Source organism: Podarcis melisellensis, assembly GCF_964234715.1.
Source record: "Podarcis melisellensis genome assembly, chromosome: 5".
Taxonomy (NCBI): Eukaryota; Metazoa; Chordata; class Lepidosauria; order Squamata; family Lacertidae; genus Podarcis; species Podarcis melisellensis.
This window is the reverse complement of record NC_138537.1, coordinates 79,141,405-79,159,136: the sequence shown is the minus strand read 5'-3', so window position 1 is coordinate 79,159,136 and position 17,732 is coordinate 79,141,405. Positions and strand designations below refer to the sequence as shown.

At 45.4% G+C, this 17,732-nt stretch overlaps 1 protein-coding gene across 1 annotated transcript in view; it reads left to right on the top strand.

Annotated features, from left to right (window-relative positions):
• Nucleotides 1-4,443: 4,443 nt before the first annotated feature.
• PRXL2A (peroxiredoxin like 2A) overlaps nucleotides 4,444-17,732 on the top strand; it is a 28,072-nt gene continuing 14,783 nt past the window's right edge. The window contains exon 1 of the mRNA XM_081913833.1: nucleotides 4,444-4,595. The gene's annotated coding sequence lies outside the window, so the exon portion shown is untranslated. The remainder of the gene's footprint in view (nucleotides 4,596-17,732) is intronic.

Genomic DNA, 17,732 nt, shown 5'->3' with positions numbered 1-17,732 from the left:
ACCTTCCAATACAGGCCTCTTTGAGGGGTAGAGCATATTACAAAGTTGGATTGTACTGAGCTTTTATTCAACAGGTCCTGGGACTGCATGGTGAAAGGTGTGCTGTAAATGTCTCAACAACAAATGAATTTTGAAGCGAGGAGCCTGCTCTATTCATGGAGGCTTCTGGCACAATTTAGAACCTTGGGCAGTTACAAAAAGGCACAGCAAGAACAAAGAATTACATTTTATGCTCTAAAAAGCCAGTGTGGTGTAGTGATTTGAGCACTGGACTAGGAGCTGGGAAACCAAGGTTCGAATCCCTGCTTAGCCATGAAACTCTAGGTGGTGACCTTGGGCCAGTCACTGCCTGTCAGCCCAACCTACCTCACAGGGTTGTGGAGATTAAATGAGGAGGGGGAGAACTGTGTATGCTGTTGTGAGCTCCTTAGGAAAATGTGGCATGTAAACCCAATAAATAAATAAATACTCCTTGCTTTTTCCTGTTCCGGAAGAATAAAAGTTGACACCTGCATCAACTAAGACTTATGGCAGTGTTATTAGTCACACAAAGCAAGTTTGCTGTATGGCACATCGTGATTACTGCTGTAAGGAAAAATAATTCATTTCTCTCTGTTTTTAATTGGTACCTCCGGAGGGCGCGAGGGGTCAGTGCGCAGCCTTTGTGTTGTGGAGACATTCCTGCTGTGGGTGGAGAAGTAATTAGAGAAATGTTATCTCGTTAAAAATAAGAACCGTGGACACTTAATCTTGGAAACTGTCTACAGATGAAAAACACCTTCCTATGAAGTCTTAAAAGGTTACCCTCTTGGCCGTTCACCAGAAATGGAGAATGCACAAGTTTCGGGGTGGGGAATCAAATGGAGCCATTCTAAATCTGTTTGGAGATGGTGCACCTCTTGAATCAGAGAGAGAGGTAGCTGTGCATCCCTGTTTGTTTCTTTTTTAAAAAAAAAAATTCAAATTAAATTTTCAAATTAAAATTTTACAGAGCTTTATCAAACAAATCATAAAAACAAGATTAAAAATCATAAAAACAAGATTCCAAGGAATCTCCTGGACTTCCACCCGCCTTTATAATAACTTCCTCTTGCATCTTTTATGATGATCAAAATCTTTTACATCTCCATTGTGTCCAGAATTCACCCTGACTACAAGTGATATTGCAATCCTGATGATTTTAAGTGTTTACAATGGTCTAAGATATGTTAGAGGGATGCAGGTGGCGCTGTGGGTTAAACCACAGAACCTAGGACTTGCCGATCAGAAGGTTGACGGTTCAAATCCCTGCAATGGGGTGAGCTCCCATTGCTCCGTCCCAGCTTCTGCCAACTTAGCAGTTCGAAAGCACAAAGTGCAAGTAGATAAATAGGGACCACTCCGGCGGGGGTAAACGGCGTTTCCGTGCATTGCTCTGGTTTGCCAGAAGTGGCTTAGTAATGCTGGCCACATGAGCTGGAAGCTGTACGCCGGCTCCCTTGGCCAATAAAGCGAAATGAGCGCCGCAGCCCCAGAGTCGGTCACGACTGGACCTAACGGTCAGGGGTCCCTTTACCTTTAAGATATGTTATAAATTTTCCCCATTCCTTATTAAAATTTTGGTCTTCCTAATTTCTGATTCATTTTAGCAATTTCAGCATAGTCCATCAACTTCATCTGCCATTATTCTCTGGTAGGAACTTTATCTTCTTTCCATCTCTGGGCCAATAACATCCGTGCAGCCGTGGTCGCATACATAAATGGACTTTTCTGCTCCCAAGGTACCTAGAAGCATCTTCTGGTCTGTCACTTTCAGGAATCTGATGCTGAGCCAGCTGGATCCTTGATCTGACCCAGCGGGGCTCTCCTGGTCATTGTGCTCTTGCTGCATGTGCATGGCTCTGCATACAGTGCAAAGACAGTTGCATTTGTGTGCTCATGCATGCGCAGTGGGAGCTAATGGCACATGGGTGGTGAATGTAAAGCCCACAGACATTGTGCTGCTTGTCATGTGGCATTTGCTCCATTACTGAGAGGATCCCAGAGATCCTTGGAGCTCTTCTTTTGCAGGGTGCATTTGGCAAAAGCACACCAGAGTTGCCAACTGCCTAGAAAGAGGGAGTGCTGCTGGATGTGAAGCAGCTGGGAGTCAAGCAGCTTATCACAGCACTCAGTGCATCAGCATGGGTGAGCACAAGTTTCAAGTGGTAGATGGTTTTATTTATGAAATCATAGGATCGTGCAGTTGGCAGGGACACCAAGGGTCATCTTGCAATACAGGAATAATAATAATAATAATGATATTATAATAATTTATTATTTATACCCCGCCCATCTGGCTGGGCTTCCATCCACTCTGGGCTGCTTTCAACAGAGCATTAAAAGCAGAATAAAACTTCAAACACTAAAAACTTCCTTAACAGGGCTGCCTTCAGATGTCTTCTAAAAGTCAGATGGTTGTTCATTTCTTCGACATCTGATGGGTGTTCCACACGGCGGGTGCCACTACCGAGAAGGCCCTCTGCGTGGTTCCCTGTAACTTGGCTTCTCGCAGTGAGGGAACCGCCAGAAGGCCCTCGGCGCTGGACCTCAGCGTCCGGGCAGGAAGATGGGGGTGGAGATGCTCCTTCAGCTATACAGTGGTCCCTCGGGTTAAGAACTTAATTCGTTCTGGAGGTCCGTTCTTAACCTGAAACTGTTCTTAACCTGAGGTACCACTTTAGCTAGTGGGGCCTTGTGCTTCCGCCACACAATTTCTGTTCTCATCCTGAAGCAAAGTTCTTAACCCGAGGTACTTTTTCTGGGTTAGCGGAGTCTGTAACCTGAAGTGTCTGTAACCTGAAGCGTCTGTAACCCGAGGTACAACTGTACTGGGCCGAGGCCGTTTAGGGCATGGGTAGGCAAACTAAGGCCCGGGGGCCGGATCTTGCCCAATCACCCTCTAAATCTGGTCCACGGACAGTCCCGGAATCAGCATGTTTTTACATGAGTAGAACGTGTCCTCTTATTTAAAATGCATCTCTGGGATATTTCTGGGGCCTGCTTGGTGTTTTTACATGAGTAGAATATGTGCTTTTATTTAAAATGCATCTCTGGGTTATTTGTGGGGCATAGGAATTTGTTCATTTCCCCCCAAAAAATACAGTCTGGCCCCCCACAAGGTCTGAGGGACAGTGGACCGGCCCTTGCTGAAAAGGTTTGTTGATCCCTGGATTAGGGCTTTAAAGGTCAGCACCAGGGCTTTGAATTGTGCCTGGAAATGTACTGGGAGCCAATGTAGGTCTTTCAGGACTGGTGTTATGCGGTCTTGCCGTCCACTCCCAAGTCACCAGTCTAGCTGCCGCATTCTGGATTAGTTATTCTTTCCGGGTCACCTTCAAAGGTAGCCCCACATAGAGCGTATTGCAATAGTCCAAGCGGGAGATAACCAGAGCACGCATCACTGTGGCGAGACAGTCTGCGGGCAGGTAGGGTCTCAGTGTTAATGGAGAAATCAGAGGGCTCCCTTGGACAAAAACAGACACCAACCAGGATAACTTGGAGCAAAACAGCAGCCTGTAGGCTTGGCATTTATTGGATACTGTCGCGACAGGTCTTCCACCAGCAACAAGATGAAGCAAAATGGAAGTGCAGAACAAAAGAAGACCCCAACTTTTATTAGTTACTAATTCCCCAAACTACACCCCTAAGACTACATCACAGCTACATCACAACTAGTTGTGGAGGTAACCTGAGTATCTTGTCACCTGGCTGGTTCCTCCTTTCCCCCCTCCCCATGAGTACTTTCCTGGTGACAAAGGGGAGTTTGCAGATCAGAGGAAAGAGCTGATCATTGTCCTTTGTTCCAGTCCCTGCTGAATCCACTCCTATATGCAAGTTCTTTGTGACCTTGATGGTCTTCTGTCTTAGGACCATCAGGGTTGGCATAGCAACTGGGCAGGGCCTCCTTTGTATGTGCTGGTATGCTCAAATGATTATGGCTGCCCTGTTTCAAACCTTCCCCATTTTGTAGTCCTTCCTTCATGGAGTAAAATAAAAGTGGAACGGTGCAGATCCGATGTATGGTTGATTTTCTATGAATTTATAACAGAAGCCTAGCGTATGTAGTGTGTGAGTGTGTTTGTGTGTGTCAAGTTTGTACAAACTGAATGATGGGCGACATCAGCCTGCGTACCAGATGGAGCTGGTAGACAGCAGCCCTGGACACAGAATCTCAGCTAAAGCATCCATGACATATTGTGATCCAACCACTGCTTTAAAACCTCCAAGGAAAGAGTCCGCAACCTCAAAGGCGCCCATGGCCCAGCCAGCAGCAGCTGATTATGGCACGCTCTCGCCTTAGGCAACGCTGCCCGCAGCATAAGCAGAGCGGGGAAGCCTGCAGCCAGCTCGCCTCTATCCCCTGCCATCAATCAGCGTGCGGGGGATTGATTAGTCAGCCTGGGAGCGCGTTGAGGCGCCCCCCCCCCGCTCGCTCCCAGGCTCGAAGGTTGCAACAAAGCAAAGACCTTGGCGTCTTTTGCAGGTAGCGGGGGAGGCGCCTGATCAGCGGCAGCAGTTGCAGCAGGGGAGGCGCCGAGCCCGCAGGAGCATCTCTCTGCAGGAGCTGCTGTGGTGTGAGTATCCCTCGGTCCCTGCAATAGCCCGGCCGTGGGAGGGAATAAAACAGCAATATTCCCTGCTGCAGATCAAGGGAAATCCACGCTCGATTGTCCCTTGAAAAAAAAAAAAAACGCAGGCAGGCAGGGAATAATAACAATATTCCCAGCAGCCAAAAAAGTAAGGAAAAGGGGGAAATCCACTCTCGGTTGACCCTTGAAAAAAAAAAAAAACTAGGCAGGCAGGGCATAATAACAATATTCCCAGCTGCCAAAACAATAAAAAGAGGGATATCCACTCTCGTTTGCCCCATGGAAAAAACGCAGGCAGGGCGCGAATAAGAACAATATTCCCTGCAGCCAAAAGAAAGGGGGAAATCTACGCTTGGTTGTCGCTAGAAAAAGCGCAGCCAGAGAAGAAATAATATACCATGTCGGTTCCACTCTGCGGTGTCTCTTGGAAAAGCCTAGCCAGCGCTGCCTGGAAGCCGTGTGGCTTGTAGGTGGAGGGTTTTCTCTTATCTGGCTGAATGAAGCCGCTGGGAGTGCTCCAGAGTAGGGGAGAGGATGCAGGAAAATTACCAAGAAAGCATCGCTTCTTTTAAAGGCACAACTTTTTCTTTTCTTTTTAAAAAGCATTTATAATTGCCTCCGCCCCCATCTCGTTGCAGTGTAATTATATGTTAATCTAGTTAGATATAATCTTGTTGCCCCCTCCCCAAGTTAAGTGCCCCAGTTTGAAAGTTCTGCTGAAATTATTATTGAATGATTGATGAATCTTCATCCTTAACCCAGGGTGGCTTACAGCACTAAAGCATTATATTAAAAGCAACTTACAACCATAAAAAGGTAGGGTCCTAAAAAATGACACTTTGCTTATGGTGCAGCAGTAAAGCTGCTAGAATATTTGCAAAGCTAAGCAGGGTCCAGTATGGTTTTAAATTGGATGGGGGACAGCATGTTGAAATTCCTGCATTGCAGGGGGTTGGACTAGATGACCATTGGGTGCCTTCCAACTTTGCGATTCTATATTTCTAACTGCAAAGTAAGAGGAGCAGTATTTACCATATTGGCTCTAGGAAGTTGTACTAGAATCAACAGACTATTTTATACAGCTGGAAGGGGGCAGATAGACCCTCTGATCCTTGCCAGTCTGGGAATCTTGCAACTAAAAGCTTCCCCTAAAACATGACCATCCAGCCATCACTTAAAGATCTTCAGCAAAGCACCCTGATGAACTCTGTTCCACTTCTGAACCTAAAGAAGCATCTCCAAATGTTTAGGTGAAATCTTGCTTTCTTGCAGTGGTATTGACTCTTGAGAAAATGAAGGTCATGGCTTTCAGATTTTTTTAAAAAAAAACATATTCTGAAAGATTATTACTGTCTGTAAAGTCTGAGGAGACACTGTATACTGTTATAGGTAATTTCTGCACTGGATAGCCTAGAATGTATAAATAGTTTAGGGTTTTTTGTTTGTTTGTTTTGCAGTTTTATTTGTCGTTTGAATATTCCTCAATGAATGTAAATAAATATGTTCCTTATGAGCAGATGAGTAGAGTTTGTCCAAATATTCCATTTTATCGGATTTGTGGCTTGGATTTCAGGCACCATTTCAACCTTTGATTTGTGAGGTTCAACAAAGAAGCAGCCTATTTTAAGAAGGTTGCCAGCTGACCAGAAAATAGCTAGCCTGGCTTACCCTCCTGTCTTTCAAAGCAGTTTGATGTGCATAAATTGTCAGGTGTCTCCCCCCACTTCAAAGATAAACATTAGCACACTGATGCCTTCACATTAAGGCAGTATTAAAACTGTTACAGTGGTGGATCGAAAGGTTGGCAGCCCTATTTAAAAGCCAGATATTGCAGCTGAAATGATTAGATAGCTGTGTTGATTTACTCTTGTCTCCCTAGTTTTAAACACACGCTCGCTTGAGTTGGTATGTATTTTGCTTTGAACATAAGGAGAACAGAGCTGGGAATTGAGTAAATCTTTTGTGACCTGAATCCTGTGGGGAGGCCATGCAAACCCATTGCGTAACAGATGGCGTATTTAGAAATAACCCTTTACATTAATCAAACACTTGTGCTTTGTTTTGAAATAATCCTCACTTTTAAGTGAGTATTAACTTCATATCTTGTACATCGAGAAAAGCATCTTTGGGCTCCATCCATTTACCTAAGATTAAGACCTGCCGGCATAGCTTAAAGCTTCTGAAAACTGGTTTGCTATTTGTGTAATATTTTTCCTCAGAACCAAATCCACAGGATTGGGGGCATATATATATGTTTTTAATGTGTGACATTTTAATGTATTTTCAATCTTTGTTGGAAGCCACCCAGAGTGGCTGGGGAAACCCAGCCAGATGGGCGGGGTACAAATAATAAATTATCATATTATTCTTATTATATATGCCAGCAGTAAGTGCTTAGCATTGCTCAGGAAGTCAAATGAGTGGGGGGAACACCGCACAATGCAGTTTTGAAATTTTCGGTCTGCCATCTTGATTTAACATGGCAAATTTTCAAAAGTAGGGGGTCCATGGCTTGCCTTTTGAAAAATGGGGTCCACAGTACTTCACTAGTGTGGTTTGTGGGAGGGGGTTATTGGTTTTTTGTTTTTGTTCTTATTATGATAGGTATTTTGTGCTTTCATTTGGTAGCGTTATGCTGTAAACCGCCCTGTGATCTTCGGAGGAAGGATGGTATATTATTATTGTTGTTGTTGTTGTTGTTGTTGTTGTTGTTGTTGTTTTGTTGTTGTTGTTGTTGCTGTTGTTGTTGTTGTTAAGCACTAGAGGTCTCTCCCATGGTCCTGCCCACCTGTTAAACATGGTCCATGGTTTGTGAGGCAGAGGATATAAGCATCCAGGCCAGAGGCCAGATCAAATATTGCCCCCCCCCACCTTATAATGAGTCACATTACAGATTCATATACAGCCATACCTCGGGTTACAGACACAGTTCAGGTTGCGCGTTTTTGGGTTGCGCACTGCACCGAACCTGGAAGTACCGGAACGGGTTACTTCCGGGTTTCGGTGCATGCACAGAAGTGCTAAATCGCACTTTGCGCATGCGCAGAAGTGCCGAATCACGACCTGTGCATGCGCAGACGTGGTGCTGCGGATTGTGAATGTGCCTCCCACACGGATCACATTCACAACCCGAGTGTCCACTGTATTCAGTGATGCTGCCTGGCATCTGCTCTTCATGACCCCAGGTAATAGTCTTTCCCAGTCCAGCTGCCTTGGTTCCTCTAATTAGAGACCTGAGGCCTTCTGTATGCTCTGCCCCTCCTTGCAGCTCCAGGTTGATTTGCAAACCAGGCAGGGCTTCACTTTATAAGCTATAAATATAACATTTAAATGCCACTGCCCTGGTGGGGCTCCCGAAGTGGATTGTTTTGCTGCCAAATGGTGAGTGTGTACAAAAGTGTCTTTGGATTTGCCCTTTGATCGCCAGGGGTTTGCCAGATCTGCTCCTGGCTTCGCAGTTCATAGATGTTGCTGTGGGGAGTGTGGGGGCAACAGACTGTAGGCTGAATGGAGTGGCCTTTGAATGTATAGCGATCAGGACTGACTCATCCAAGAGAAATGAGATTTTAATGATTAAAAGAGCTGCTTAATTGTTCTGGGCAAGGCTGATCAAAGGCAAAAGGAGAGAAAGAGCTTACATCTGCATTCTCTCTTACTGAGTAATTCACATCTGTTGGGTGCAGTGAATGGTCTGGGAACACCCACCCCTCTACCCTTGTTGGCATCTGTCTTGTCTGAAGAGTCAAAAGAGTGCGCCTCCGGGAGTGAAGTCAAACCACTGCATTAGGAACATGGAACCGACCTCCCTGGGCGCAAGCCTAGGCAGCGTGTATGGAGTTCCTAGGCTGCCCAGATAACAAGACGCCCCTCTTGGCCTCACTGATGTGGTCCAAAGGAAAGCAGAGGAATACGTTTGGCACCAGCTTGGCTGCAGGAGTTGACAGAAGGAGGCGTACAAGACTCCATCCAACCATCTTAGGGATTTACAGTGGTACCTTGGGTTAAGAACTTAATTTGTTCCGGAGGTCCGTTCTTAACCTGAAACGGTTCTTAACCTGAGGTACCACTTTAGCTAATGGGACCTCCGCTGCGCTGCCGCCACACGTTTTCTGTTCTCATCCTGAAGCAAAGTTCTTAACCCGAGGTACTTTTTCTGGGTTAGCGGAGTCTGTAACCTGAAGCATCTATAACCTGAGGTACCACTGTATGTAGGGCAGTGGTGTACAAACTTTTTTCAAAGAGGGCCAGATTTGAATAAGTGAAGGGCCGGCCAAAGTTGTTGACCTTTTTTTTTGGATTGAAGTTGTTGAGGGTTTTTTTTTTAAAAAGGATTTTATCCCAGGAAATAAACTGCCACAGGGGCCAGCTTAAACTGACCAGCGGGCCAAATTAGGCCCCTGAAATGGACTTTGGACATGCCTGATGTAGGGATTTACTCCTTAGCCTTTTCTTCTCCCAAAGATGTCCCGCGAGGCAGTGGAGGTTTAGGATCAGAGTTTTCCTTCTCCTAGATAGGCTACCTTCCCAGGTGGATGAGTCCCATCTACCCCTCACTTCCCTAAATGGTCTCATCCATTCAATCCGCCAGAGCCTGTCTCTGCATGCAGAGAAAGTCCCACTGACCACCCTCCCCTCATTTTGCCAGCCAGTCAAAGCCATTCCCAGGGTGCAGCCACTGTTACATGCAGACAGCTTCTAGGGGCCACAGGTGAGAATTGGATGTAGGATGTGGACCAAGGTAGACAAACTACTGCAGAAGGAGCGTGACGTGTCCCTCACCAGAGGTGATATCCCCTCCTCTAACATCCAATACACCCCACCACTGTACCACTGTGGAAGCAAAAGAGATGCAGATCTGGTTAGTGACTGGTTGGGGCCACCATAAGCTCCAAGAGAGCAATCTGTGAAAGCGGTTTGTCTCCCAAGGAGTTCAGAGATGATCACATCACACTCTTCCAGCAACCTTGGGGAGTGGTTTAGCAAAAGAGTGTGGGTGATACTGAGGGGCCCTTGGTGATTTTTCCCCTGCCTTGATGTGCATCGCTTTACACTTGTTTACATTGAATTCCATCTGCCATTTTTACTGCCCACTCGCCCAGATTGGACAGAACGTTTTGGAGCTCTTGGAAACCCTTTTTGTTTTAACAATTGTTATGTACTGAGTTGAATAGGATCCAAAATGCAGCAGTCTGATTGGTCCTAGAACAATAGGATCCAAAAGGCAACAGTCTGATTGGTCCTAGAACAATAGGCTTCAGAATGCAGCAGTCTGATTGGTCCTAGAACAATGCAGCAGTATGACTGGTCTGCAGGAGCCACCCAATCCAGCTCCAGATGGAATTGAATCCACAACCTGATTGGCCTACAGGAGAATTCCGGAATTAGCCAATCACTTGCAGCCCATTGTGTAAATAATGTATATAAAGCAGATACTTTGGGGGAACTTTCATTCCTCCTCACCACTATGAGCTGAATAAAGAGCATGAAATCCACTCTCGACTCCAAGTATATTTCAACAATATAACATCCTCAGCAAACTTGGATACCCCACTGTTCATCCCTAAAACTAAGTAACTCACACACAAGTTAAAAAGTCCAAATACTGATCCTCAAAGGACTCCACTTTCTGCACACCTCTAATGGGAGAATGAGGCATTAATTCCTAGTCTCCCTTTCCTGTTTCTTAACCATTTCCTGATCCTCAAGACTACGCCTCTTATCCTATGGCTATTGAATACCTTTGTCAAAAGGTTTTGGCCTCTTCTGACATCATCTTGCTGACTTGTGCCTGGTGGTGCCTTCTTCCATCCCATGTTTCGTTTGGAAACTTTGGGGGAAACGGGAGAAGGGGGATCGCCTATGAAATACTTGCTTTGTTAGAATGAGTTAAATGCTTTTTAGTACAGGGTTTTACACACCCAAATTGTGTAGCATGCAGATTGTCTTTCATATAAAACTCTATAGGACTTATGCCTGTGAATAGTGTGGACACCCAAATGCAAGATGCATTTCTGCATCTGGGGTTCTACCATTTGAAACTGCATGCATTTATCTGGGAGCAAAATCCACTAAACCAAGTACGTCTTGCTTCTGAGTAAACATGCATGGAATTGCTCTGTCAAATTTCATAAAAATGCAACATAGAGCCATTCTGTGTAAAAACAGCGAAATATGTTTAGGTTTGATAAGAAAATATTGCATATATTTTTATTTTCCTCTCCTGGAAACCCTGGGGAGGGGAAGTCACCCCACTCCGCCCCCAGCTTCCAAATTTATGGACATTTTACATCTCTAGCCCTGTAAAGGTAAAGGACCCCTGACTGTTAAGTCCAGTCGCGAACGACTCGGGGGTTGCTGCGCTCATCTCACTTTACTGGCCGAGGACGTTTGTCCTCAGACAGTTTTTCCGGGTCATGTGGCCAGCATGACTAAGCCGCTTCTGGCGAAACCAGAGCAGCGCACGGAAACACCATTTACCTTCCCGCCGGAGTGATGCCTATTTATCTACTTGCACTTTGACATGCTTTCAAACTGCTAGATTGGCAGGAGCTGGGATTGAGCAACTGACCCCGTTGCGGGGATTCGAACCGTTGACCTTCCGATCAGCAAGCCCTAGGCTCAGTGGTTTAGACCACAGCACCAGCCGCATCCGATAGGGCTTTTAAGATAGGCCCTCCTCACTTGTGATGGCAGTCCAAACATCCCTAAAACTGGGACACAGTTGTTTTTATTAAGAAAACAGATGCTATCTGAGTTGAGTACAGAAACAGAAACCTAGGTATTTAATGCATGCAAATGAGTGGTGACCACATTGTCATGCACTATAAAGGGATTGCATAATTACTGCAATATCCCTGGCTTTCAGCTCAGTTGAAACTACCATTAATCAACTCTAGATCAGCATTGCACACCTAGAAAATGTGGGCATTGGAAGTTCCCACAGGTATCTGGTTGGCTACTGCAAGAACAGGATACTGGACTTAGATGGGCCATTGGCCGTTTCCTGAAAACCTTCACCATGTAACTGCCGTATAGATTTCAGAATTGTGGGGCGGGTTTGCCTATATTCTTCTATGCCTGTGCCCATGCACATATTCCCCCTGCCCCCCCCCCCACGTGCTGACATAAACACTGCCAGAGGCAACAGGGTTCTGGTAATTGTTTAGAACGGAGAACTTCAGCAGGGAAATTTGTGTTGTGCGACAGTGTTAAAAAGATGTGCCCGATAAAATTCCCGCCCCTATGCCACAGCTAAAGCAGTTGCTTTAAATGCTGTGTTCATCCTTGAAATTTAAGGACCTTGCTTAGACAGGTTAAACTTGCTACAGCTTCTTCTTGCCGGATCACATTTTCTGGAGACACAGACCCTGCAGGAACTTCACACTTGCCACACCCCACAGTGGAGAGCTGGACTACACATTCAGATATGTTGTGTGGGGCAGCGTTTGCTGGATCCGAGCATTTCATGGGGAAATAGCTTAAGGAGAAGGCAAGTTTTTCCCAGCTGGGAGTGATGACTTAACATCCATCCCCCGCTATACTTTTTTTCTCTCTTTTTTTTTCTTGAAGGGAAGGGTTGTTGCTTGGTGGTAGAACATCTGCTTTGAGTGCAGAAGGTCCCAGGTTCGATTTCTGCCTGAAATCCTAGAGAACTACTGCTGGTCAACATAGTAGGTAATACTATGCCACCCCAGTCTCCACCAAGTAGTGCGCTAGACTCATGCACTCACCCAGGGTCTGTGTTTCCTTTCGGGAATGGGACACAGTAGAGACAGGGGCATCTTTGTGATATATTGTGTTTGTGTGGCTTAGGTTGTGTTTGTGTAGCTGAAGTTGACTGTTATATATATATATATATATATATATATGTTTTCGTAGATTTTCACGGGTACAGGAATGCAGGTTTTGGTGTCCTCGGGTGTCTTCCCGTGTAAAAGTTGGGGTGTCTAGGCGACGTTTCGACGAGGTCTCACTCGTCATCTTCAGGCTGGTGCTTTCGGCTTCTTGTTACTGGAACAGAGCAGGATCTCAGTGTTTGAGTTCCTATAAATACTGTTGAGGGGGTGTGGTGTATAGCCTCCAATGTTCTGGGCAGAGAGGAAGTTCCCAGGCTAGTGTGCCTTTTCTTCTTTTGTTCCTTAATTACTTGAGGGATATCTTGAGTGATTTCTTGAGTGATATCCTGAGTACCACTTAGGTGGGTCATTAGGTGTGGATTAGTTGCTAAAGTCTTTGTGTCTTGACCTCTTGAACTTTGTGAAGAGTTTTTCTGAGAAGATGGCTGTACTGCACTTAGTTGTGCTCTGGCTTGGCTTCGTGTATAGGGGCGAGCTGTGGTTTTGTGGCTTGTGTCAGCCAGATCTGTGTAGGGATTGCAGGGGGGTGCAGCATCCGGAGGTGCCACCATGGTTTGGCTACTGGATGGTGTCTGTAATTTATCTGTGGAGAGGGTCTGGGTTTGGGTCTGGTGTGGTTGATTGGTGATGGCGTTCTGTGTGCCTCTGGATCTGGTGTCAGTTTTTGTGGGGAGGGCTAATTTCCAGATGTCTGGCAAGCGGGATGTGTCGTCACGCTTGTTCATGTTGTGAGGGTGTTTCTCTATCTCGATGGCTTCCATGATTATTCTCTTGTGGTGATGTTCCATGTTAAAGAGCAATTTGGAATCTGCAAAATTAATTTCGTGTCCTGTTTCTTTCATGTGTTGGAAAAGAGAGGAAGTTTTTTCTTCTTTTTTGACGGCATTCTTGTGTTCTGCGATACGTGCATTTATTCGTCTGTTTGTTTGTCCAATGTACGTGGCTGGGCAGACTTTGCAGGGTATTTCATAGACCCCTTGGTTTTCCAACTGGATTTTATCCTTGGGGTTTCTGAGGATATTGGCTATTTTTTGGTTGGTGCAAAAGGCTGTTTTGATATTGTGTTTATGGAGGATTTTGCTAATTTTATCTGTAGTGCCCTTGATATAAGGAAGGAGGGCCATGCCATTGTTTTCTTCTGTGTCTTGGTTTTTGGGGGGTGTTTCTTTTTGGATTAGCTTCGTAACCCTGTTTTGCTGGTATCCATTGGCAATTAACACATTTGAGAGATTCTGTAACTCAGTTGTCAAGTGGTCTTTGTCAGCCAGGCGTTTGGTTCTGGAGATGAGAGTCTTGGCTACGGAGTTTATTTGTGCAGGGTGGTGGTGTGATTGTGCATGTAAGTAGCGGTTGGTGTGTGTTTTTTTTCGGTAGATAGTGTGTCCTAGGGAGCCATCAGGTTTTTTGTAGATTAGGACGTCAAGGAAGGGAAGTTGGTTGTTGGCTTCTATTTCCATAGTGAATTGTATTTTGGGGTGTAGGCTGTTGAGATGTGTGAGGAAGCTATCCAGTTTTTCCTTCCCGTGTGGCCAAATTACAAAGGTGTCGTCAACATATCTGAGCCAAAGTTTGGGTTTGTGTTCTGACTTGTCTAAAGCATTGGTTTCAAAGTGTTCCATGTACAGGTTTGCGATGACCGGTGAGAGGGGTGATCCCATAGGTGCTCCTTCTATCTGTTTGTATCTTTGTCCATTGTGGATGAAGTACGTGTTGGTTAGGCAGTGGTTGGTCAGGTCCAAGATGTATTCGGGGGGATTGTATTTGTTTTGAATGGCTGTCAAGGCTTCATTAATGGGCACTTGTGTGAAGAGAGATACAACATCGAAGCTCACAAGTAGGTCATTAGGATGTAGGTTTTGCTTCTTTATTGTTTCTATGAACTGGAAGGAGTTTGGAACGTGTGAAGAGATGGATTCTGCATAGGGCTGAAGTTGCTTGGCGAGAAATTTAGCGAGATTTTGTAGAGGTGAGCCTATGGAGCTGACTATTGGTCTGAGTGGTGTTCGCAAACCTGTACATGGAACACTTTGAAACCAATGCTTTAGACAAGTCAGAACACAAACCCAAACTTTGGCTCAGATATGTTGACGACACCTTTGTAATTTGGCCACACGGGAAGGAAAAACTGGATAGCTTCCTCACACATCTCAACAGCCTACACCCCAAAATACAATTCACTATGGAAATAGAAGCCAACAACCAACTTCCCTTCCTTGACGTCCTAATCTACAAAAAACCTGATGGCTCCCTAGGACACACTATCTACCGGAAAAAAACACACACCAACCGCTACTTACATGCACAATCACACCACCACCCTGCACAAATAAACTCCGTAGCCAAGACTCTCATCTCCAGAACCAAACGCCTGGCTGACAAAGACCACTTGACAACTGAGTTACAGAATCTCTCAAATGTGTTAATTGCCAATGGATACCAGCAAAACAGGGTTACGAAGCTAATCCAAAAAGAAACACCCCCCAAAAACCAAGACACAGAAGAAAACAATGGCATGGCCCTCCTTCCTTATATCAAGGGCACTACAGATAAAATTAGCAAAATCCTCCATAAACACAATATCAAAACAGCCTTTTGCACCAACCAAAAAATAGCCAATATCCTCAGAAACCCCAAGGATAAAATCCAGTTGGAAAACCAAGGGGTCTATGAAATACCCTGCAAAGTCTGCCCAGCCACGTACATTGGACAAACAAACAGACGAATAAATGCACGTATCGCAGAACACAAGAATGCCGTCAAAAAAGAAGAAAAAACTTCCTCTCTTTTCCAACACATGAAAGAAACAGGACACGAAATTAATTTTGCAGATTCCAAATTGCTCTTTAACATGGAACATCACCACAAGAGAATAATCATGGAAGCCATCGAGATAGAGAAACACCCTCACAACATGAACAAGCGTGACGACACATCCCGCTTGCCAGACATCTGGAAATTAGCCCTCCCCACAAAAACTGACACCAGATCCAGAGGCACACAGAACGCCATCACCAATCAACCACACCAGACCCAAACCCAGACCCTCTCCACAGATAAATTACAGACACCATCCAGTAGCCAAACCATGGTGGCACCTCCGGATGCTGCACCCCCCTGCAATCCCTACACAGATCTGGCTGACACAGGCCACAAAACCACAGCTCGCCCCTATACACGAAGCCAAGCCAGAGCACAACTAAGTGCAGTACAGCCATCTTCTCAGAAAAACTCTTCACAAAGTTCAAGAGGTCAAGACACAAAGACTTTAGCAACTAATCCACACCTAATGACCCACCTAAGTGGTACTCAGGATATCACTCAAGAAATCACTCAAGATATCCCTCAAGTAATTAAGGAACAAAAGAAGAAAAGGCACACTAGCCTGGGAACTTCCTCTCTGCCCAGAACATTGGAGGCTATACACCACACCCCCTCAACAGTATTTATAGGAACTCAAACACTGAGATCCTGCTCTGTTCCAGTAACAAGAAGCCGAAAGCACCAGCCTGAAGATGACGAGTGAGACCTCGTCGAAACGTCGCCTAGACACCCCAACTTTTACACGGGAAGACACCCGAGGACACCAAAACCTGCATTCCTGTACCCGTGAAAATCTACGAAAGCAAATATATATATATATATATATATATGGGAAGTGATGCTTATATATATGTGTGTGTATGCATACACACACACACACACACACACACACAGAGGGAGGAATCTTGGTTCTCAAATGCTTTGGTACTTGAACATTTCAGCTCCCAAACACCAAAAATCAGGAAGTAAGTGTTCCGATTTTCGAACGTTTTTTGGAAGCCGAGCGTCTGATGCGGCTGTCGGCTATTGTTTCCGGGACAGCAGCACCAATTGGAAAGCCGTGCCTTGGGTTTTGAACGTTTCGGAAGTCGAACGGACTTCTGGAACGGACTACGTTCGAGAACCAAGGTACCACTGTGTGTGTGTGTATGTGTGTGTCTAGATGGGGAAGGGTATAAATATTATTGTTGTTGTTGTTGGTGGTGGTAGTAGTAGTAGTAGTAGTAGCAGGAGCGGCACCAGGTTCTTCCAAAGGTAGCATCATCCTTGTTTTGCAGCTTGCCTTTCCCCAGAAATGGTAAAACCCCTCTTTTTCTACCCATTCTACTCTAAGCCTTGGTCTTTTGTAACACAGAAAGAGGAGCCCCACTCATCGGCATTTTTACGCATTTTTACACATCGTTCTTTGATGCTCCGATCCACACCCAGGTTATTATTACCTCTGAGGAAATAGCTTTTACAGCTGCCTGCCCAGGATTAAAGGGAGTGTCTGAGATACAATTTAGGATACCTAGGTTCATTAACACCTCACACATGCGGATTGCAGAGGATTAACATTCTTTAATACACATGGGATCTTTCATCCCAACCTTAGTTACCGTAAATTCTAACACTACTTGAGTCCAGGGTGTCTTGCACTTGCAGATTCATAACAATACTTAATAAGATAGATCAGCGGTCTGACACTATAAGGTAGGCAGCTGCCTGCTACAAATCACTCCCCATAGCTGTTTCCCTTTCCCTTGAATGAAAAGATTTGGGAATCCTGCATTTCCCTACACAGGGAGAAACGCAGCTTATGAAAGGTGGGAGGGAAGGGTAAGCAGCCCACCTCTGCTCTTCTGATTAATCTTCCAAGTCTGCGTTGTTTTTGTTTTTTTAAATGGGCGCCAGGGTAGGAGGGGAGAGACTCTCCCATCAAGTGTGGCTCTTAAGAGGGCTATCCCACAATATATTTCAGAACTCTCAGCTCACAGGAGAGAAGGTAGAAGGAAGTGTGCTCAGTAAGCAAGCTGATTTGAGATAGTGATTGATCACAGATATGGACAAAATGCTTTTGTCAGCCAGCGTAAACATTTCCAAGGTGGCGATACTGACCTGGTATCTCTTCAGTGGGTGTCGTTGCACAAGGTTGATCTCAGTATTTCAGAAATACTGTTTTGGCAGAATACCCGATGAGCAGGCAGGGACGGGAAAAGTGTGGACTGTACTGTTGCTCCTATCAGGTCCAGCCTGTACGGTCAGTGGGTCCGTGATGGTGGGAGTTGTGTGAAGTATTTGAAAACAGAGGGAAGCAAGTAGCTTCATGAGGCTTTATAGTCCTCTTCGGATACGCACTGAGTGCTATGGCATAGATCTTTACCCCCCACTACAATTGTGTCAGGGACTGACAGGTCTCTGATGTGTGTGCACCGAGGGGAAAGGTTGGCTGGAGTCTGACTCGGGA